Source organism: Chrysemys picta, chromosome 3, assembly GCF_011386835.1.
Source record: "Chrysemys picta bellii isolate R12L10 chromosome 3, ASM1138683v2, whole genome shotgun sequence".
NCBI classification, from domain to species: domain Eukaryota; kingdom Metazoa; phylum Chordata; order Testudines; family Emydidae; genus Chrysemys; species Chrysemys picta.
In genome coordinates, this window is record NC_088793.1 from 28,459,756 (window position 1) to 28,481,708 (window position 21,953).

The 21,953-nt window shown below is 45.0% G+C and overlaps 1 long non-coding RNA gene across 2 annotated transcripts in view; it reads left to right on the forward strand.

Moving 5' to 3' along the window:
- LOC122173549 (uncharacterized) overlaps positions 1 to 21,953 on the forward strand; it is a 210,019-nt gene that overhangs the window by 103,578 nt on the left and 84,488 nt on the right. For both annotated transcript variants that reach the window (XR_010599417.1, XR_006174093.2), the window contains one exon: positions 3,206 to 3,271. This is a non-coding gene — a long non-coding RNA (uncharacterized LOC122173549). The remainder of the gene's footprint in view (positions 1 to 3,205; positions 3,272 to 21,953) is intronic.

Genomic DNA, 21,953 nt, shown 5'->3' on the forward strand with positions numbered 1-21,953 from the left:
CATATATGATGTTTGTGGCAAAGCAGGAACGGAATCTAGGTCCGTCTCACATCAAGCTAGCATTTTAACCACTGGACCATCTTTCCTTTCCCATGCAGCCTTCTCACGGTGCTCCTTATTCCTTGGGATTGGAAGTCTAGTCCCCAAATCATTCCAGAGCTGCTTTGCTGTTTTCTAATATCTAGCTATAGATTTAAATGTCAAAGCAGAGCAAGTACTTGTATAGGAACAAGTCCTTGCATAAGACAAAAGTTGGCTAAGTTTTCATTTGTTTAACCTGCAGAGGTCTTGCTACATACCATATTTATTTGTATTCCATTTCAGTGCTGTGCAATACACACATGTGAAGAAGTAAAGTGACAGTCCTAATCTACTTTGCACAAAAATCTCCTTTAAGTGCAAACAGCGGCAGCTCCAGACACCAGCGCTCCAAGTGCATGCCTGGGGCGGCAAGCTGTGGGGGGCGGCCTGCCGGTCGCTGTGAGGGTGGCAGTCAGGCCGCCTTTGGAGGCATGCCTGCGGGAGGTCCGCCGGTCCCGCGGCTTCGGCGGCAATTCAGCGAAGGGTACGCCGAAGGCGCGGGACCGGCGGACCTCCTCCAGACATGCCACTGAAGGCTGCCTGACTGCCATGCTTAGGGCGGCAAAATACATAGAGCTGCCCCTGAGTGCAAAACTGCCCTGTATATCCATTGTTAGTTTTATCAGCTGAGTTCTTCTATTTCTAGCCACTCTTTATCTTTATTGGAGAAATGGAGTTCTGTTACTGTACAAACAGTTGAGCATGCTCTGGGCAGAGCTGAGCAAACATATAGTGGAAAGGAAACGTAATACCAGCACAAGTGAAAATGTACCAAAGCAGATCTCTTAATTAAAAGACTTTTTTTTTTCTGAATGATTATGCTGGACAATGGTGTTATGCCAATAAAGCTAAGAATTCATTAAATACGTGTGAGTTGTTTGTTTTGAGAACTTAAAACACAAAGGACTTTACTTTTTTAACCTGATAATATTCAAAGTTAAAGAAAGGTTTGGGTTTATTTTTCTATTATCATTTTACATGAAGGGACTAGCTCCACCCTTGGTAGCACATGACTCCAACTTATTCAGTGAGAGCCATTTCCACAAGTCTGAGCAGAAAGATGAGCCCTAAATATGTAGCTACTAATAGGAGAAACATCTAAGCTTTACCCACCTGAAGAAGTAGTGCAGTTTCATATTGCAGTACAGCTAAAGGCTGCTGATTTTTAACCCTTTTTTAAGGGTAGATTTTCAAGGCAAAGCCAATATTGCTGGAGATAACAGCTAGTGCAAAATGTCTCCCCCACCTTCTGATTCTAAAAAATAACTTTGCTGCAACTTTATGAATGTTGATGTCATTCCCCAAGCTTTGCTGGAAGATTGTGGATTTCTATTGAAATATTGAAATGGCTTCAGTAGGAGCTGTGTGGAATTTATCTCAGTGTAGAAAATGACTCTCTTGTTTTTTAAATTACCTTTCTTAAAGATAATGGGCCAGGTCCTGGTCATGCTGAAGTCAATATCAGACTCCCATTGGCTTCTGAAATTTGGCCTGGTCAGTACAATTTACTTGCTCAGAGTAACTGCACTGCCACAGTACCCTGCAACTCTGTTCCACACCCACCATGGCCCTCAGAAAATCTTCAGTGGCATGTTTGGGGAGAGAAATCACAGCCTCTTTCATGCCCCCAAATCTCTGAGTAATCTTGATCCTGCTTCCCCTAAGTTCAGCATTCAATGCTTTGGTTCCCCCCCACCCCTGCAATAATGAGGTAAGGAGCAACAGCTGTTACTTACAGCTTTAAAGACTAATGGGCCTTGACGTGCCCTAGCAGGAAAAGAGGCAGCTAGTGCAATTCTTAGAACATAGAAATCATTGACTCTTGCAGCCCTTTGAGCAGTCATGCTGCTCTGTTCTACAGTAGCGCAAGCTGTTATTGGTTTTTAAGCATATACTCAAATAAAGCGTATTGCAGTAATCCTGGCCTTTGAGACACGAAAGTGCCTTATTTACCTTTCGAGTTTGACTTGTGTATTATGGCTGTTTGACATCCCAAGGAGAGGCAGAACATTCATAACCTCTTCATCTATTACGGCCTGATCCTCTACAAAAGGGATTCTTCTTTTAGAATTAATCTGTCTTGATAGGACAATGTCCTTTGTAGTGATAACCGTGCAGACAAATTTTCAGTGCATGAAACAGTAACAGGAGTTATAAATATCTGGGTATATTGGAGGCAGAACATGAGTCTCTCTATAGATGTGACTGATTCAAATCAGGGATCAAGACTGAGAGAGAGCCATTGTAATCTATTTATTTGCTGAGTACAGTCCTATTAAAAGCTGATGAGGATGCTTTTTTGCTATTATTTCACAGTGATACAGGCTTATTATTGCTTTCTCTCGCTCTTTTAATGCAGAAGTATTGGCTTGATAGCTCAGGTCCTGAGCAGACGCTTTTCCTGTAATTTTTCTAATCGAGTGTGTGACGAGTGCTTCCAAAAGAAGTGAAATGATGTTCATATCATTCTCATCGTCTTGGTCTTAAGTATCTGCTACAATTTCATCATGTATTTACTTTATTTCTAGGGCTGTGAAAGAACTGGAATTTCTACTTTGCAGGAAATGCTATAATTTCAAACTTTGTTTTGGGTCCAAATTGGAATGCAAAACGAGAATTTGGAAATTTCCCATACAATAAGACTTTTGGGGAAAAAATCAACTGAAAATGTTTTGTTTTGCTTTTGACTTCTTATTTTTTATAATATAAGATAAACTTCCAAACAAAAACGTATTTTCAAATGAAAAACTAAAATATTCCATTCTGAAAATATCAAAACAGAACACTTTGATTTGATCAATGCATTTTATTTTTAACAAAATATTGTTGAAAGTAACACATTCTTGTGGAAGATTTAAATTAAATGGAATTTTTCTGATGGAAAACTTTGGTAAGAAAAATTTCAGCTAGCTCTGTAATTACTGTGGCCCTAGTCCCACTGGGGTTAGGTAAGTGAGTTTGTGGAAAATGTTTCTTTATTTTGTGGCTCTTCCATAAGACTTTCCTCTGATGCCAAATCATAGTTTTTGAAAAAAAAATGAAAACAAGCAAAGATGCACTGTTGAAATATTCCTTCTTTTCACAAAACCAGGAAATAAACCCAAATCCACTCTTTTCACTTTAGAGGCCGAATGTTCCATACCACTTCCTTTGAAGCCACAAGAAACTACAGACTGTTCCCGTGTCTAAGGTAAACAAAATAATTATCACTTTATTTTAATTGTCACTAATTATATTCAACCAGCTGCATAACATAAGAAGGAACTAAACAGTAATTTTTTTGTGAAGCTTAACTAGATCATATTCAAGTCACAGTTTCAAGAGTATTTCTGTATATAATTGGCCAGTTATTTCTAATTAATGTCTCACTTATTTCTATCAGTGTCTAAGCAACCCATTAGGTAAAGTTTGCTTATGATATATAATAGCTACAGAAACAAAAAAGTATTAATCTGTATTAATACCAAACAAAGTATCTTGTTAAAATAATTGGCATTCGGAAAGCTCATAGTGAAAGGAATAGTTCTATACAATATCCACTGTTATCAACTCCATCCTTAGGCCAGTGTGACCCTAACAGCATCCCAATGCAAGAGGGCAAGGGTCTCAATGGTATCAGGTAGTGAGTTTCAACTGGCCTGACCATTTCAGTGTGCCCCAATTCATTAATGTCATAACCAGTATTTAAAAGTGTCATGTACAATATGAATAAAAAGCTAATAACATACAGATCGTTAATATTATTGCACGGTGTAAGTACAGAGGAGAAATTCAAAATTACAAAAATATTGGGAATTATGTTCTTAAAGTATGTCTGCCAGGCAGGGCTGAAGTTACCCCACCCTAGACAAAGGAATGTGGTGCATCCACCTTGAAGATACTTCCAAGATTCATTAAGAGACAATGGAAATATATTTACATAAAAGGTAAACTAAGCCATCAAGCTGATTAGGGGAGGAGATAACGAATCAGCATCACAGCATGGGGAGGAGATTGCAGGAGCAGGTCAATTTGCCTTTTAGCAAACACCAGCAAGGGAAGAAACCAGCATGGAACTTCCTTCACCTTCAGACTCCATGGCGCCTTCCTCACAGCTTGAATGAACTTTACTTTGGGGGTAATCTTCAGAAGAATCCATTTAAAAGTTTACTGGACTATAAAAGAGAGGGGCAAACAACCCCAAGTTATCTTTCACCTAAGAAGACAATGGAACCAAGTACTCTGGACTTTGTGGGAGGTCCTGACCTAGAAGGTGGTCAGCCATCTCGCAGGAAGGAAGTGTGGTAAAAAAATCTTACCTTGAACCAAGATTGTAGTTTTATCAAGGTTTAGTGTCTAGAAAGCATTTTTCACTTTTATTTGCTTGTATCCATTTCTAACTCTATCCTCTATACTTGAACTCCCTTAAATCCCATTTCCTTTTGTTAATAAACTGTTTTTACTTTTAATCTTCTAAACCAACCCAGTGCTGTGTTTGAACTGAAGTGCTAGTTAACTCCAGTTAAAGTAATAACTATGCAGTTTGTCCCGTTAGAGGAGCAAACGAACCTTATTATTCCTCTGAATGGTCCTGGAGAGGGCTGGACTTTGTACAGCACATGATTGTGGGAAAATTCGGGACTGGGGGATGATGGGAATCATCTTTCCAGGTGTAACCAAGACTGGTGGAGGCCAGAGTGTGGTTGTGGGGTAACAAGCAAGCTGCTGAGTCGGAACTCCTGGTCCAGGGTTGCTTATCACTAACACTCAGTGCATGCTTGTATGCTGGCTGGGAGCATCCAGACAGGGTTGCTACAGCAGCAGAGAATTTTAAGGCACCAAGGCAGGTGATGACACAACCCCTCACTGCTCTGGATGACCTTCCAGAATATGGCAGCCAGTAATTTGATATTTTTATGAACATAGGTGGAAAAAAGTTTGTCACTTTAAAATACAGAAGACTAGTGCTACAGTGGATTGGCAATATTGGACTTTGTTCTATGATCCTTTTGCCAGTTGTGAAAGTAAATTTTGACTTTGTAATTATGAGTTTTCTGACCAGCATGCTGATAGTTTTTACAGTGTTCATGCAGTCAGGATACGGAAACATACCACAACCTGCATCTGATCAAACCAGGTTGGATTTCACATTCTGTTTGCCGACATAGTACAGCCTAAGAACTAATTGCAAATATTACCCAGTATCTATCAGCAGCTTGATGAATCATTTTGAATAGGAAACAAATTCAGAAAACGACAATCCATTTGCAGCGAATTTGAAGAAATTCATCAAACAAATGATTTTTCAGTAATTTATTGACCCTACTCCATTCATATCACATGGTGATACCCTGCTCGATAAGCCATCCATTTTCCCATCCCAAGCAATCTTATTATACGTGCTTTTTCTGCTAAGATTATTATTTGGCTCTTCTGGGATGGTATTTTTCATGTATTAGCTATAAACGACTCAAGTTTGATCTGCCCCTTACTCATTCTGACCCTGCCCAAAAATGGGACATGAAGCAAGATCACCAACCTGATAACTATTGGAATGGCCCAAAGACGAGTGTTGGGCTTTCACTCACTCCTTTATTTTGAGTGACAACATATCTCCATTTTAAAGTCCTTATTCCCCAATAGCAAGCTACAAACATTTTTCAGCTGAAACTGAAGATCTTCATGATACTGCTGCTTTCAGCCTGGATACTGCAGGGTGTATGGACATGATGTAGCACATTTCAGTGTGAATATGTGTGCATACAGGCACATCTGGGGGTGGTGTAAGGTATAAGAAAGCAACTTCAATGATATTCCTTTTCTCTGCTGATCCATTGTGTAGGAATCTGAGGGTAGGTTTGAAAACCAGTCAATAAGCCATCAGGCTGACCAGCAAACATATATTTAACCTCAATCATTTGAGATATGTAGTCCTGATAGTTAGATGCCTAATAGAGTTTGGCATTTGTGTATAAGGAAAATAGATTTATTTAATCAAATTTAAAAAAAAAAGTATTTTATTTGGGAAATGTGTGCTCTGAATTAATAGTGTAGATCTTAATCAGTCTGACTCTTTGAACATTTTGTTCCAGTTAAGAACAGATTGAGCTGTTCTCTGAATCACTGTCAGGCAGGCAGTGCAGTATGAATCTCATGATGACACGCTTTTTGCTCTAGCTGAGTTCATATTGGGAGAAATTCATACCAATAAAGAGGACTCAGGCATGGTCCTGCATCCACTCAAGACCCCAGTGGCCTAAATGTTGAGGACCTGATGGTCCCTCTATACAGGATTAAATCACTCTGTATATACAACTTTCTAATAATGACATAAATAACTAGTTTCCAGGCACATAATCCATGCATGTTTGATTCTTAGGGTATGTCTACACTACGGGATTAATCTGAATTTACAGAATTCGAATTTTGGAAACATTGTATAAAGTCGAATGTATGCGGCCACAGTAAGCACATTAATTCGGCGGTGTGCATCCATGTACCGGGGCTAGCGTCTATTTCCGGAGCGTTGCACTGTGGGTAGTTATCCCATAGCTATCCCATAGTTCCCGCAGTCTCCCCCGCCCATTGGAATTCTGGGTTGAGATCCCAGCGCCTGATGGGGCAAAAAATATTGCCGCAGGTTGTTCTGGGTACAGCCTCACCCCTCCCTCCATGAAAGCAATGGCAGACAACCGTTTCGCGCCTTATTTCCTGGGTGAACACAGCAAACGCCATACCACAGCAAGCATGGCGCCCGCTCAGCTCAAGACAGCAGTCATGAACATTGTAAACACCTCGCGCATTATCGTGCAGTTTATGCTGAACCAGGACCAGAAAAATGAGGCAAGGAGAAGGCGTCGACGGCAGCGCGTCGACGAGAGTGATGAGGACATGAACACGGACACAGACGTCTCTCAAACCATGGGTCCCGGCACTTTGGAGATCATGTTGTTGATGGGGCAGGTTCTATCCATGGAACGCCAATTCTGGGCCCGGGAAACAAGCACAGACTGGTGGAACTGCATAGTGTTGCAGGTCTGGGACGATTCCCAGTGGCTGCGAAACTTTCGCATGCGTAAGGGCACTTTCATGGAACTTTGTGACTTGCTTTCCCCTGCCCTGAAGCACCAGAATACCAGGATGAGAGCAGCCCTCACAGTTGAGAAGCGAGTGGCGATAGCCCTGTGGAAGCTTGCAATGCCAGACAGCTACCGGTCAGTTGAGAATCAATTTGGAGTGGGCAAATCTACTGTGGGGGCTGCTGTCATGCAAGTAGCCAAAGCAATCATTGAGCTGCTGCTACGAAAGGTAGTGACTCTGGGAAATGTGCAGGCCATAGTGGATGGCTTTGCTGCAATGGGATTCCCTAACTGTGGTGGGACGATAGATGGAACCCATATACCTATCTTGGCACCGGAGCACCAGGGTACCCGTACATAAACCACAAGGGTTACTTGCGGGGGGTGGGATAGCTCAGTGGCTTGAGCATTGGCCTGCTAAACCCAGGGTTGTGAGTTCAATCCTTGAGGGGGCCACTTAGGGAGCTGGGGCAAAATTAGTACTTGGTCCTGCTAGCGAAGGCAGGGGGCTGGACTTGATGACCTTTCAAGGTCCCTTCCAGTTCTAGGATATCTCCATTAATTTTTAATTTTTCAATGGTGCTGCAAGCACTGGTGGATCACAGGGGACGTTTCACCAACATCAACGTGGGCTGGCCAGGAAGGGTTCATGACGCTCGCGTCTTCAGGAACACTACTCTGTTTAAACGGCTGCAGCAAGGGACTTACTTCCCGGACCAGAAAATAACCGTTGGGGATGTTGAAATGCCTATAGTTATCCTTAGGGACCCAGCCTACCCCTTAATGCCATGGCTCATGAAGCCATACACAGGCAGCCTGGACAGGAGTCAGGAGCTGTTCAACTACAAGCTGAGCAAGTGCAGAATGGTGGTGGAATGTGCATTTGGCCATTTAAAAGGTCCTGGCGCACTTTACTGACTCGTTCAGACCTCAGCCAAACCAATATCCCCATTGTTATTGCTGCTTGCTGTGTGCTCCACAATCTCTGTGAGAGTAAGGGGGAGACCTTTATGGCGGGGTGGGAGGCTGAGGCAAATCGCCTGTCTGCTGATTATGCGCAGCCAGACACCAGGGCGATTAGAAGAGCACACCAGGAAGCGCTGTGCATCAGAGAAGCTTTGAAAACCAGTTTCATGACTGGCCAGGCTACCGTCTGAAAGTTCTGTTTGTTTCTCCTTGATGAAAACCCGCCCCCTTTATTGACTCATTCTCTGTAGGCAACCCACCCTCCCCCTTCAATCACAGCTTGCTTTCAAAGGAAATGAAGTCACTATTGTTTAAAAATCATGTATTCTTTATTAATTGATTATAAAAAGAGGGAGAGAACTGAGAAGGTAGCCTGGGTAGGGTTTGGGAGGAGGATCGGAGGGAAGGAAAAGGCCACTAAAAAAAGGTTAAAATAATGACAGCCTTCTGCTTGGGCTGTCCACTGGGGTGGAATGGGAGGGTGCACGGAGCCTCCCCCCCCCCCCCGCGTTCTTACACATCTGGGTGAGGAGGCTATGGAACATGGTGAGGGAGGAGGGTGGTTATACAGGGGCTGCAGTGGCAGTCTGTGATCCTGCTGCCATTCCTGAAGCTCCACCAAACGTCGGAGCATGTCTGTTTGCTCACACAGCAGCCCCAGCGTTGCATCCTGCCTCCTCTGATCTTCCTGCCTCCACCTCTCATCTCGAGCGTCCCTCCTGTCCTCACGTTGGTCCCTCCTGTCCTCACATTCACTGGCATCTTTCCTATACTTTGAAACCGTGTCCTTCCACTTATTCAGATGAGATCTTTCATTGCGGGTGGATTCCATGATTTCCACGAACATCTCGTCTCGCGTCCTCTTTTTCCGACGCCTTATCTGAGATAGCCTTCGGGACGGAGGAGGGAGGCTTGAAAAATTTGCAGCTGCTGGAGGAAGGGAAAAAAGGAGAGAATTTTTTAAAAAGATAAATTTTACAGAACAATGCTTATACTCTTTCACGGTGAACAACACTATTCACATTACATAGCACATGTGATTTCTGTGCAAGGTCGCATTTTGCCTCTTAATATTGAGTGCCTGTGGGTTTGCTGCTAGAGATCACAGATGCAGGTCCGGGCAACAGAATTCGGCTTGCGTGCGGCCATGGTAAGCCATTGTCTTTTGGCTTCTGCGCCCTCCTTTCCCACATACCAAGCAAAGCTCGTTGAGTGCTGCAGTTTTCCAAACTAACCCCCCCTCCCCCCCATCCAATTCTCTGGGATGATTGCTTTATCCCTCCCCCCACCGCGTGGCTGGTATCAGGGAAGATCCCTGCTAGCCACACGTGAAAAGCTCAGCGCCAATACCTCTCTTCCCCTCCCCTCCCCCCGCACTTGGCCTACTACAGGGAAGGATTTCTTTTCAGCCACAGGCAAACAGCCCAGTAGGAAGGGCCACCTCTGTCCCCTTAATTAAATTCCCGTATTTCAACCAGGTTACCATGAGTGATATCACTCTCCTGAAGATTACACAGCGAGATAAAGAATGGATGTTGCTTGAATGCCAGCAAACACCAGGACCATACGCTGCCAGGCTTTGTCATGCAATGATACCAGATTACTTGCTACTAGCATGGCGTGGTAAAGTGTCCTACCATGGAGGACGGAATAAGGCTGCCCTCCCCAGAAACCTTCTGCAAAGACTTTTGGAGTACCTCCAGGAGAGCTTCATGGAGATGTCCCTGGAGGATTTCCGCTCCATCCCCAGACACGTTAACAGACTTTTCCAGTAGCTGTACTGGCCGCGAATGCATCCCAAGTCCTCAGGGCAAATTAATCATTAAAAAACACTTGCTTTTAAACCATGTTTTATATTTTAAAAGGTAAACTCACCTGAGGTCCCTTCCATGGGGTCATGGTCTTGGGTACTGGCGTGGGAGGCTTGGGAGGGTACTTCAGTCAGGCTGAGAAAAAGATCCTGGCTGTTGGGGAGAATGGAGTGCAGTGTGCTCTCCACAAGCTCATCCTCCTCCTCCTCTTCCCCATCTGCAGAATCCTCAGGTGTGGCTGATGAGATTACCCCCGCCTCGGAATCCACAGTCAGAGGTGGGATAGTGGTGGCGGCCCCCCCAGAATTGCATGCAGCTCAGCGTAGAAGCGGCATGTCTGCGGCTCTGACCCGGAGTGACCGTTTGCCTCCTTTGTTTTTTGATAGGCTTGTCTGAGCTCCTTGACTTTCACGCAGCACTGATCTGAGTCCCTATTGTGGCCTCTCTCCATCATGCCCTGGGAGATTTTTTTCAAAAGTTTTGGCATTTCGTCTTTTCGAACGAAGTTCTGCTAGCACTGAATCCTCTCCCCATATAACGATCAGATCCAGCACCTCTCGTACGGTCCATGCTGGTGCTCTTTTTCGATTATCGGCTTGCATGGTTACCTGTGCTGATGAGCTCTCTGTGGTCACCTATTCTCTCCTGTGCTGGGCAAACAGGAAATGAAATTCAAATGTTAGCGGAGTTTTTCCTGTCTACCTGGCCAGTGCATCTGAGTTCAGATTGCTGTCCAGAGCAGTCACAATGGTGCACTGTGGGATAGCTCCCGGCAGGGCTGGCTTTAGGAAGTGTGGGGCCCAATTCGAACATTTTCGGCGGGGCCCCGACAGGGATTACTTTAAAAAAAAAAAAAAAAAAAAAAAAACGTAAAAAACACCTTTCATTTCTTCCATGTATTATTTACTTTCCATAACTATATAAATAATAAAATTATAAATTACATACATTGCATAATGTATGTGGATGCATGCTAAGCCTACCTAAAGTTATTGACACACACCCCGGGACCCCTGCCCCATCCACCCCCCTTCCCTGTCCCCTACTGTCCCCTGCCACCCCATCCAACCCTTCCTCTCATTCCTGATGGCCCACTGGGACCCCTGCCCCATCCAACCACCCCTTCTCTCTGTCCCCGACTGCCCCTGGAACCCCTGCCCCTGACTGCCCCCCACCGCCCAACCCAACCCCTGCTCCTTCCTGACTGCCCCCCCAGGACCCTTGCCCCCATTCAATCCCCCTGTTCCCTGCCCTCTGACCGCCCCAACCCCTATCCACCCCCCCCCCACAACCCTCCGAACTCCCCTGTTCTCTTCCAACACCTGCCCCCTAACCGCGCTGCCTGGAGCCGCTCGGCCGGGTCCGGGTCTGGGCCTGGTCCACTCGGTCCGGGCTGGGTCCAGGGCCGGGTCCGCTCGGCCCGGGCCTGGGTCCGGGTCTGGGCCTGGGTCCGGGTCTGGGCTGGGTCCGCTCGGTCTGGGCCTGGGCCGGAGCCGCTGGGCCAGGCCGGAGCCTCTCGCTCCGCGCTGGCGCCGGCGCCGCAGGGCCCGAGCTGAGCCGGGCCAGAGCCGCTCGGCCAGGTCCACGTCCGGGCCCGGGGCCGCGGGGCCGGGCCAGAGCCTCTCAGGCCAGGCCGGCGCCACTTGGCTGGGGCCGGCGCCGCAGGGCCCAAGCCACTCAGCCAGGTCCACGTCTGGGCCGGGGCTGGGCCCGGGGCCGGGCCGGAGCCTCTCGGGCCAGGCCGGCGCCACAGGGCCCGAACTGAGCCGGCCGGAGCCTCTCGGGCCGGGCCGGCGCCACTTGGCCAGGGCCGGCACCGTGGGGCTCGAGCCAGGCCGGAGCCGCTCAGCCGGTTCTGGGTCCGGGTCCGGGCCGGAGCCGCTCAGCCGGGACCGAGACCGGCGCCGCAGGGCCCGAGCCAGGCCGGGCCAGAGCCACTTGGCCGGGACCGGGCTGGGGGTGTTCGGCCGGGGCCAGGCCGGAGGGAGCCGCGCACTCGACCTGGGCCTCACTGAGCCCCCCTGGAACTCTCCTCCACCCCCCTGCTTACCTCCTGCCTGCTGCTTGTTTCAGGCTTCCCGCGAACATCTGATTCGCGGGGAGGAGAAGGTGGGTGGAGCGTTCAGGGGAGGAAGGGTAAGTGGGCCGTGGGCCGGATGGACAGCTGTGCAGGGCCCTCTAGGCGCGGGGCCCCATTCAGGGGAATCGGCCGAATCGGTCTAAAGCCGGCCCTGGCTCCCGGAGGCCAATACCATCGAATTGCGGCCACACTAACCCTAATTTGAAATGACAAGATTGATTTCGGCGCTACTCCGCTTGTCGGGGAGGAGTATAGAAATCGATTTAAAGAGCCCTTTATTTCGAAAGAAATGGCTTCGTTGTGTGGACGGGTGCAGGGTTAATTCGATTTAACGCTGCTAAATTCAAATTAAACTCATAGTGTAGACCAGACCTTAGCTGTTCTTAACCTAGCTATGGCTGCTTTGTACCATTCTGCTGGTGTAAAGCAACACTAAGTCAGGTGCATCTAGTCAGAGGAAGATTTCCCCTTGTAAGTGAATTCATGGGTGGCTTCAATTTGTCTGGACAGCTTCTACATCACTCTGCTCTCTGTGGCCAGCCTAGGGGGAATGGCTGTGGAAAAGAGGACATGGCCGTGGCTTGATAAGCCTTGTCTGCCATAGTCTAGCAGCTGGTAAGAGTTAGAGCAGACTTTCTACTGCCCTAACTTATGCCAGGGGGGCATGTGTGGTGCTCAGGTGGCCCGGGATCTGTGGCAGGCAAATGGAACTTTAACCATCTTTGTGTGTGTGCGCACACAAACTCCCCTATGGTCTGTGCTGGGCGTTCCTTGTCTGCAGCTCAATATCTGTGCCTAAGAGTTCTGAGTAGTAATTTAGAAACACATTAAAATTACTAAATCATAGGCAAAATCAAGAATCAATAGGTACGTTTTCTTCCTTCTCTCAATTCAAACTGGTTCTTTTTTTAGATAAACACCATACTGATCTGACCAAAGCTACTGAGAAACAATAGTAGAAATCATAATTGAGGTTTAATTAAATGAATTGTATACCCTCCTTTTATCTCTACTGGGATGTTTAATGAAGCAGTTCAAGTTTTCTGTGTTTAAACAGGAATTCTAGCCATTTGCTAACCTGTTCATGATAAATGTCACCCTACTAAAATAAGTAGCTTTGACAAATCTGCCCCCACTCTACTACTTCAGCATGTTAAAAATATCACAGTAGTAGCCTGTCTTGTGAAATGGACAATGTGAATGTCATTAGTCACTGCTGGAGAAAAATTCCATTTATGTTTCTTGTACAAGCTCTAGAGAAGGCCCAAATTCCTGTTAATTCTCAGAACAACACAAACCCACATACCAGAGAATGTGTTAGTGTCACTTATTTGTATTATGTTACAATAGCAGCTGGGATAAAATTTTCAAATGCACCTAAGTCCTATTTTCAAAAGTCACTTGAGGCAGATTTTGAAAGGTATTTAAGTGTTTGAAGATTGATAGGTACCTAATGGGATTTTCAGAAGTACCTAAGCAGGTAAGTGCCTAATTCCCATTGGTGCCTAACCTGCTTAGGCACTTCTGGAAATCCCATTAGACACCTATCTGCATCTTTAGGCATGTAAATGCCTTTGAAAATCTGGCCCCGAGTGCCTAGCTCACTTTTGAAAATTGACTTAAGGTACTTCAAAACCACAAATCAAAGTGTAATTGTAGCACAGGTAGGCATATCTTGCTAGCTTTAATCTAGCTAGTGCAGAAAATATTAATAGTTAAGATGTAGCAGCACAGATTCAGTACATGGTAGCCATCCCCACCAGGGACTCTGGGTATGTACTTGGGTAGCTGACCCAAGCCAGAATCTGTGTTGTTGCATCTTCACTGCTATTGTGACCCACACTAGCTAGATTAAAGTTATCATAGCCATGCTACAATTACACCTTAATTTGCAGAGTAGACATGCCCTGAGGGGTAAATTCCAACCCAGGGAGACATACCCACGCTAGCTCTGATTGAGCTAGCATGCTAAAAATAAAGTGTAGCCGTGACAGGAGGGGCTAGCTCCCTGAGTACATGCCCATGTGAGCCCATAGACATGTACTCGTGCTGCTGCAGCAACGCTGTACTTTTAGTACACTAGCTCAATCAGAACTAGCACAGGTATGTCTCTTCAAGCAGGGAATCACACACACAACTCCTCTTCCGTTTCCTCACCCCCCGCTTGAAATGTAGACGTACTCTAAGTCACTTAGACACTTCTTGAAAATTTTGCTGCTAGATTCCACAACCAATTTGGGACACCATTGTGCTAGGAGCTGTACAGAAACATGGCAAAAGGCAGTCCCTTCCCTAATGAGTTTACACTCCTACCTCCTGATCCTGTAGCCACTTCTGCACATGTTTAACTTTAAGTATGCAAGCAGTCCCATTGAATTCAATGGTATTACTAACACATCGAGGCATATGCATAACGGTTTGTAGGCTCAGCGCCTTAGTTTAAGATGAGATGTAACAAATATGTGAAACAAACAGGGAAATGGGCAATAAAATCAATGTTTCATGCAGAAATATTTAAAGAAATATTAAAGTTAAAGGTCTGGTCAAAGGCTTTCCATTTGCTAAAGCTATGAAATCTATATTGTCTTTCATATTTGGACAAAGTATGAAAAATAACTCAAGCAACTTAATTTAATGTAAAGCATAGCAGATATTTTAAACCGTGTGTGTATGTGGGGAGAATAATTTTAATGATTGACACAGTCTACAGAGATTCATATTCTGGGGGAAGCATAATGCATGAGGAAGTCAGAGTGATACTGTCTGAAAAGGAAAATACTAAAATTATGATTAAATTTTGGAGGCCTTTTTTAATCTGATTTTGGTGTGTACCAATAGTCTTGGACTATTCCCATATTCCCATATCTTAATGCCTTGGTCTAACCACTAGAAAACATTGCCTACTATTGTAAATCAGAACTTTTTTGTGGGGGTCTAATATTTCATTTGGAAGCCATTCAATGACTATTGAGCTATTTTTCATTTTTTCTAACAAAACTTCTCTGGTATTACATTAAGTACTCCAACTCTGTCTATATTAAAATTCAAAAGTTGGGATGACATTCCATACCTGATGGGGTTTTCTAAGGATATATAACAGATCAGAGTACACCCTTGAGAGTTACGATTCAGTTTCTAGCACATCAGTGTTTCTATGCCTATCTCAGGTATTTCAGTCATGATGATTTAAGCTAAAAGTTTCTGTATAAAACAAAAGGGGATCTCTATAAAAGGCAGATCACAAGAGGAATAATAGCTGGAGGGATAGAGTAATGATAGGGAAGATTAACTGAGAGCTAAAACTAGGTCTTTTTGTTTTGTTTATGGCAAACCAATGAAAATGAGCCCAGAAAAGATCAAATATTATAGTGTAGTTTTATTTGGAGAAAATAAAACTTTGTCACTTTCTCCAGGCTTTAACTGCTTACTGTCTAGATGTACAGTAGTAGAATAAAATATGTTTATAGGGAGTTGCCCGGCTCTGAAAAATTAAATTTGAGGAAATGAGGGTAGAACCACTCTGAAAGAATTTAGACAATCTGCCTGGTAAACAAAGGCTGTTCAAACAGAATAAAATGTACGCCAAGCTTGTAAGGCTAAAAGAGGGAGTCAGTATAAAGAGAAAAAAACTCAGTCTGGCTGAAAAGAGAGCTTCTTTCAAATCATTAAGATCAAATTTTCAGTGGGCCTCCTTAATTATGCTACAACAATCTGTAAGCTCATGCATTCTGCACTCAAACTTGATGTGCATGCATATATGACAAGGACTATTAAGGAGGTCCACTGAGAATTTGCCCTTAAAGTGGTTCCACATATCACCTAGAATGATATGTTCCCTCCCCTCCGCCCCCAAGATCTTTCTGAATGTTTCCCTTTCAATAATCTTTCTGGTTTAGTTTCTCAAGGGTGAAAACATCTCTAAAACTGCTTTCACTTCACTTGAATACATGACAATATCTCAGGTGGATAAAATAGAAATTGGTCTACAGTGAAACGAATCTAGACTGTAGAGCCATTTTAGGAAGGGAAATAGAGGCTCAGGGAGACTTAAAGTGAAAAATATCCACTAACTGTGGGTGCCCAATGTGAGATGCCTACAATCTGATTCTTCAGAGCCCTTTGAGTTATAAACCACTCTATATGTTCAAAGAGCTGCTCCCATTGATTCCACTTGTAGTTGTGCAGGTCAGCACTTCTGCACAGGGTCTCAAACTCAGCAACTAGAAAACAAGGAACACACAATTAGTGTTCACCAATGAAAAGTTTGGTATAAGCATTTTGTGCAGCATCACATGCAAACTCTATAGCAGAGACAGAATCCTGTTCTCCAGGCAGCGTTCAGCTGCCTTCACCATGCGATAATCATTCTTCTCCTTAAAGCCCCTGGCTCAGTCACTATTCACCTTTCAACTTCTGGAGCAAATGAATCAGGGATCCTATGACCAAGTCTCTTTCATTATACACCGGAGCAAGTCTATCTTGTGCATTGAATGAGGGTGGAGTCCTGTGAAAAAAATAGAATCTGACCATGTAATTAAAGTCTGTATCATAATGCATACACCCAAGAAGACTGAATTAAGACAACCGTAATTCTGGTCTTTCCTAATTTTTGAAGTGTTTGACTTTGCAACCTTAATGTTCTTTTAATGTAATATTTTGTGTGTAATTTCCCAGATTTTTTAAAAAAGCAAACAGAAAAACCAGAAATTCCATCATGTAGCATCATATTGACACCCGCGTGGGTCATCAACAGGATTTGAACCTTTAGATCCACCATACAAACCTCTGCCACTTGAGTTCAAGGAGTAAATTATAACGACAGTAGGTTATAATCCTAGAGGGAGATGGGACACTTCTCCAGCAGGTTTCACAAAAATTTGCTGATAGCAGAGGAATGGCGAGACTCAGGAATTTTAAATTCCAATCCAGATTCTGGAAGGGAATGTGATCTAGTGGGCACAAAGTCTTCTGTCCATTCATTCCAAACTTGACTGCTTCTGCCCCTTTCCCTCCAACCTGTCCTTGTCCCAGTCCTTTCTCTCCCCAACCCTTGGCTCCCCATTTCATCCCATTCTCCTCACTTAACTAGACCCAGTCTCCCTCTGCAGGCTTCTCATTCCAATCTCAGACTTCTTGACCAGCAAATCCTAGTCTCACATCTCACATTGCCCTGCTATTCCCAATTCCCTTCTCCTGGTCCCTTAGCCAATCTATCTCGTGCCTTAACCCTGTCTTCCAGTCACTCCCACCCTACTTTCATTCCCTGTCCCCACTTGCTACCAGTCCCACCATCCCCAAGCTCCCTCACCCACAGCTCCTTGTCCCAGACTCTTTACCCAGCCATTCCCACTTCTCCCCACTGAAACTGTCTCTTGTCTTTTCTCCTTCTGACCCCAATGATTCTCAGTCCCAGTCTCCATGCCCAGCCATCCCCGTCTCCCCTCCACCCTAATTCCTGGTGCTCCTCTCTCCCAACCAGCCTCCAGCCCTAGATTCTGCATCATCCCCCCAGACTCCCTCCCCTATCTGCTTGCCACACCTCAAGTGGAGGTCTGGCTCTTTCCCCCTTTACATTTGAATAAGGCAGATTCCCCACACAACCTGAGCCCAGCAAGGGGAGCTTTGAGAGCACAAAAGACACAGGCACCCTGCTCTGAGTTCTAGTGCCCAGCCCCTGCTCCAGCCCACAGAAGTCCAGCACAACAATTGCAGAGAGGGTCCTGCTCAGACCTCATCTGAGGCATGCTCAGTGCACATGGAATCTCTGAGAATTTAGGTGCTAAAATCTAGATGTCTCTACTGAGCATGTGTGAATTACAATTTGCCAAAGGCTTATAACTTGCCAAAATTTGGACAGATTTTCACAGGGAGGGCACAAGGCATATGCCTGACAAAAAGGCCACCACATCCCCCAACTGTCAAATTTTTAACTTCCTGTTCCACAGTATGGGGGTGCTAGAGTTGTTCAAAGAAAAGTCACCAGAATTCTTTAACGTGGGCTAAACAATGTAATTTTGCACAGCCTCAGTCTCAGAAAGTCCTGAACCATTTTGGCTGAACATTTTCCCAAAACATCATCCTGAGGCAGACACCCAGCATGGAAAATTTCAGTGCAAATGATTAAAGTTTGGCAAAGTTATAAACACCTGAAAAAGGGTCTACTATTGAGATGTGTTGTGTAGCCTTAATGATAGGCAGTCCTTCCTATAATAAACAGTTGAAATAAAATTTATGGCACAATGCAGCTAAAGTCCTCCAAGTCTGCAAATAATCCACTTAGGGCCGAATGGTGAGTCCCTTACTAATTCCGGTGAACATTCATATGAGTGGCACCATTTAATTCAATAGGCTCTTTGTGTAAGTAACTGCTCACCTCTGTGAGTATGAGGCTCTTAGTCTGGTCTATGATGAGCAACTTTGAAGTAACTGAGTGCAGAATTTGGAGACCAGTCTGTCGGTGTGTATCCCTCTTAATTTGACTTGTATATTGATTTCTATTTATCTTGTCTATTTAGATTGTAAACTCTTAAGGGCAAGGGCAGTCTTTCTGTGTGGTTCTACAGTGCCTGGCACATGGTTAGGCAGCTGGTTTCCTGAGACAACTGTCTCTCATGATGACCAATATTGTCACTGATTCCTGGTACTGCCCCATCTGTCTGTAGCCATGTGTTGTCTTATGCTTCGATTATAAACTGTTTGGGACAGGGGCTGTTTCTTAGTTCTGTGTTTGTCTTGGTCCTGGTCTAGGACTAGGGGTCATAGGTGCTAGGCTAATTCAAATAATAAAAAATTAGAAGATTGGGTGGGGGAATCTAATTTCTACCGCTGCCTAATTTCTAAAGGAACAGGTCATCCTTGGTCCTTCATCAAATATTCCACCTATTCAACTCACCCTTTTCTCCCAGGCTTTCACTACCAGATGTAAGAAATGTGCTATGGCAGCCTAAGATTGCCCTAATTTGGGACCACATCTTCTTTATGTAATCGCTCACTCATCCCCCTTTTCCCCATTTCTTTTTCCCTTCCAGATGTCATTGAGACCCCTTAGAAAAATGCTGCTTACTAAAGTACTAGGAGGGAACATTTGATTAGCATTATTTATTTTACTACTTACAATGTAGCAGGTAGCTATATCTTTCCTAGCAAACTGCAAATTAGAGCTGCTCAGAAGGTTTATTTTTCTGCTCAACATTTCTAATTTTGGAGGCAAAAAACTGAAAACATGAAAAATGAAGAATTTTGGTTTTCCGCCAAAAATTGCCCCAAACAGAAAAATGTGGGTCCAAATCTGAAGATTTTTTGAAATCACACTTTCCAAAAAAACATTTGTTTTGTCAAAACAAAACAAAAATGTCCATCAAAGAAAAGTTTTGATAGAAAATATGTGACCAGCCCTACTTTATATTTACTTTGTATAGGTTCAGAGCAGCAGGAGGCATCTCTTTGTGGTAAATCATGGGGTGCTAACTCTCCTCTCCTGGTACTTACCAAGTTTTATAGTTTTCAGCTTTTTAGCCAGGTCTGCTTTTCATCCCTTGACTTTCCATGTGCTGTAACTTTGTTTGTTCAGCCTATTGACTGACTGCAAAGCTTGCACTGTCTAGATTGCAGTCCAGACCATATTATATAATGAATGTAATAGTTGTTATCGTAACTTGGCTTTACATTCAAAGTTTCAACTGAATTTGGTAGCCAATTGCTTGTATGCCCTTGTGCCCTCAGTAAAACTGGAAAGTAGATCGTACCTCCTGGGGGTTTATGATGTCAATTTAGCATGAAAAATGATAAAGAATGAGCTCCAAAGAACCAATGCTAAAGGCTGCAGTATTGCATGATCCTGGAAATTGCTGGTCTGGTGCTTTGCACTTAGAAGACCTGAAAGGAATAGTTTGGTTTCTGGGATTTTTGTGCCTCAAAGGTAGGTTGTGAAGTACCTGATGAGGAAGTTATGGTTCAAAGAAAGGTTACAAAAATAACAGTAACCATCCTAAAATTATCGAAAAGATTTACAAGAAGTCAGCTACAATGTGTGGGTTTTGACCTCCAGGAACTGTAAATTTTATTCACATTGTGCTGTGGAACAAAACACACTTGGAGCATTAAATCAATTTCATTTCTGTGCTCCAAGGATTTGAAGCTGAGGTTTAGATTATAAGGAAACAGATGTCAAGTGTAAAGCATAATTAAGACAGTTCTGGTGCCAGAACCAGGATTTTATTTTTTCTGTGGACCAAGGAATTTAGTTTTTCTCAGCTCTTACTAGCAGGGGGTTTAGTCTCTCTCTCTCTCTCTCTCTCTCTCTCTCTCTCTCTCTCTCTCTCTCTCTTTTATTTTATTTTCTTCTGTACACTCAAAATTGCAGCAGACCTGAATATGGTATGTGTGTTATATAAGCTGATAGCTTTACTCTAGTCACAGCCAGCCATGGATTTACCTGCTTTTAAGACTTGATCCATTGCCCATTGAAGTCTCTGCAAAGATCCCCATAGAAGTCATTAGAAATTGAACCAGTGGTTGTTTAGGGTGACCAGATGTCCCAATTTTATAGGGACAGTCCTGATTTTTGGATCTTTTACTTATATAGGCTCCTATTACCCCCCAGCCCCATCCCGATTTTTCACATTTGCTGTCTGGTCACCCTCGGTGGTGTAGAGTGGTATAGTAAATGCTGCGCACAAAGAAAACTCCAATGCATATTCACTCTCCCCCACTTTCACAAAAGGGGGAAAGTTCGGGCTTGTCTACACATCAAAGGCTACAGCAGCATAGTTGTGCCGCTGTAGTGCTTCAGTGTTGTCAGCCAGCCAGGATGAGGGCAGTCCAGCCTAATGGTTGGAGCAGGTTCAGGCGTAGTGGTTGAAGTGGGTAACAGGCCTCCTGGCTAGGGTCTGAGCCATAGTCAATAGTCAGGAACCAAAGCCAAGGGTCAAGCCAAGGCCAACTATACTTACAGGGCCAGCTCTGGATTTCTGGACGCAAAGCAAAAAAAAAAAAAAACCTATGGTGCGGCCGGAGCCAGGGTGCAGGGGGACTCCCTGCCCTGCAGATGTGCCCTGGCTAGCGGGGGGAGGGGGAGGGAGCGGGGGGAGAGAGAGAAGGAGGGGGTCAGGGCTTCAGCGGGGCGCTGCCTCGCAGCCCCTCCCGCCATGCCCCCTGCCGGGAGGGCTCCGCACCACTCTGGTTGGCGAGGAGGGAAGGACATGGGCTGCCCTGCTGGGCTTGCTGCAGGGCGCTCCCATCCTCCACGCCGCTGCCCCCTACAGGGCGGCCGGAGCAGAACAACAACCAAAAAAAAGCGGCCGTGCCGCCCAAGGATTGGGCGGAATGCCGCCTCCTACAAGCTGCTGCCCCAAGCACCAGCTTGCTCGGCTGGTGCCTGAAGTCGGCCCTGATACTTATGAGACTCCTTGGAAACCAGCTCCACTGAATCCCTCCCATCTGCTTAGGTAATGCACCGCCCCAAGAGGCGCTAGATAGGTCGAAGGGGGAATATAAGGTGGGTAGAAAGCTGGCTGAATCGTCGGCCTCAACGGGTAGTGATCAATGGCTCCATGTCTAGTTGGCAGCCGGTATCAAGCGGAGTGCCCCAAAGGTTGGTCCTGAGGCCGGTTTTGTTCAATATCTTCATTAATGATCTGGAGGATGGTGTGGATTGCACCCTCAGCAAGTTTGCAGATGACACTAAACTGGGAGGAGTGGTAGATACGCTGGAGGGTAGACATAGGATACAGAGGGACCTAGACAAATTATAGGAATGAGCCAAAAGAAATCTAATGAGATTCAGCAAGGGCAAGTGCAGAGTCCTGCACTTAGGACAGAAGAATCCCATGCACTGCTACAGACTACGGACTGAATGGCTACGCAGCAGTTCTGTAGAAAAGACCCTAGGGGTTACCGTGGTCGAGAAGCTGAATATGAGTCAACGGTGTGCCCTTGTTGCCAAGAAGGCTAATGGCA